At 42.3% G+C, this 2,299-nt stretch overlaps 1 pseudogene; it reads right to left on the reverse strand.

Moving 5' to 3' along the window:
* Nucleotides 1-2: 2 nt before the first annotated feature.
* LOC101652097 lies at nt 3-1,406 on the reverse strand (annotated as a pseudogene).
* Between the last annotated feature and the right edge of the window lie 893 nt (nt 1,407-2,299).

A 2,299-nucleotide genomic window follows, 5' to 3' on the forward strand; every position in this document is an offset into this window, starting at 1 on the left:
CCATTTGGTATGGTTACAGCCGTCTTGACTTTGTCTGATGTGGGTTTTCCACCAACAATGAAGACAGAGAACTGATTATGCCATATAAGTTCCTTCTCAGAATATGAGCAGACATAGATAAGAATTACTCAACTGGACCCTTAACTCAAATATTGGCAACACATGATTCACATCTTAATGTTCCTGATATGGGAAGTGGTTTCTATATCTCTGAGAATTGCTCTTCATGAAGAAATTTTGCAAAGTTGATTGAAAGGTCAGGAACCTCTGCTAACCCTTCACCCATTACAGATTCGGGGCTATGAGAACCCCAAAGGTAGGCAAACAGGAGAACCCAGAACTGCCTTCATAAATGAACTTCATTCTTTTGGATCCTTGACTGAGGCACCACCCCGAGGGCATACACAATAGTTTCCAGTTCTGTATAAGCACACAAAAATGAAGGGAGTTGAGAGCCAATAGCTCCAGCAAAAGCTGACATGGTTGATGATGCTACATGATTGGTATGATTCCCTGAAACTCCTTCTGAATTTATTTTACCTAAAACTTTAGTTGTAGCCCCAGTTGATTCTTGTATACTCTAGGGGTGCTCACACAATCAAATCACAGATGTGTCCCTTTTGAGCGTTCACTGGCCCAGGAGTCATTGGCTGATCCTTCTGCCTTACAGTGGCCTGAAGGGTCCACTCCCAGCATCATTTCCCAATCCATCTGGCTCCCACCTCCAACGAGCCACCATTTTCCTCACAACTCTCATGGCAAAGTCAAAGCACCAGAGGTGACTCATAATCTGGCCTCAGAGCTTCTAGAACATCTTCTGGCAAAACAGGCTTAGTCAATCTCGATCCTGCAATGGGGCAATTGTGTTACAATGAATGTTGCACTTCCTCCCTTCAATTACAAGAGTATTGCTAAGCCCAGAAGACCCAGCTTTGCATTGCTTTAATGTGCCTGCCATACTTTCCTAAAGCCGATGAAGTCCTAATCGGTTTACTCATGTGGTCCCATGCTGATTGGACCACTTGGAAGAAGCTCCACAAATTTACTCTATGGATTTAATCTCAGTCTTCATCCCTCGTCCTAGAAAAAGAATTCCATAGAATCCCAGCATAGTTGGCCACATTATCAATTCATCCTACAGCATCCGATGTGAATCCAATTCACAATCTTTTCCTATTTTGATGGAATCATATTCGTCCACTGCTTTTCCACCTTTCCTTCTTATTTCTTCAAAACAATTTTATCAGCAGCTAAAGAACCTTTACCCTCTCCATTAAAGTCTCTTGCTAAATCATTGACAACCACTGAAGTAACTCTTTCAGCAAAAGCCAAGGCATAGGCTTGACCCAGTCTTCCCCCAGCTCCAGTGACCAGCACCACCCATCAAAGTTCAGTGGTGAGGCCATAATCCTGGTTGGAGTCACACACACACACACTCACATGTGCACACACACACACACAATCTTTTGAGCTTAGAGTGTGAGCTGTGGCAAAAAAGGGGAGTGACAGGGGTGGGATTAAAGAGACCGGCCAGTTTCTAAGATGGTGACAGGAGCCATAGGGTCAAGATAATCTTTATGGCGTTGAATGTGGTACAATTTCTCCTAAATTTGTCATTCCTGGCATAGTAACCATATAATTGTCTGATTTAAGTGGCTGATGCCACTCCATTTCAGTTCACGCATGCCTAACATCTTGCATTCAACTTCTTTTTTGACAACTTCCAATTTCCCTAGATTCATGCTATGTACTTTCCATGTTCTAATTATTAAAGGATGTTGGGAGCTGTTTCTTCTCCGATTGAGTCATGTTCCATCAGCAAATGAAGAGCCCAGAAGCTTCGCCACAGTCACACCATGGAGTTAGACTGCTTTGAGAGGGAAGTTCTGCTCCAGTTATCCTCTTAGCGCTTTTCACCGGAATGGCTCAAGTCCTGGCACTATCTAAGACAGTGTTCCACTGCTGTTCATAATGTTTTCAGCAGCTAATCCCTCAGAAGTGAACCACCCTTTGTTTTTTCTTTTTTTTTTTTTGTTTTGGAGTTTCCTTTTAACTTGGTCACCATGGGTGACCCTGTTAATACTTGAAACATTGGTGGCATAACTTCAAGCATAGCAGCAACATGCAAAGTATCACAGCATTGAAGGACAAATTGAAATATGCTGAAGATCATCAACAGCTGAAAGACACCATATTCATGCACAAATTGCATCAGAGCATTGAAAGACAACATATTGAAAGACAAATTGAAAATATGCTAAAGATCATCAACAGTTGAAGGAGTACATTGACACAATGC

The sequence above is a fragment of the Echinops telfairi genome, unplaced genomic scaffold (genome assembly GCF_000313985.2).
Source record: "Echinops telfairi isolate 266 unplaced genomic scaffold, ASM31398v2 ScPeMD7_4225;HRSCAF=4972, whole genome shotgun sequence".
In the NCBI taxonomy this organism is placed as follows: domain Eukaryota; kingdom Metazoa; phylum Chordata; class Mammalia; order Afrosoricida; family Tenrecidae; genus Echinops; species Echinops telfairi.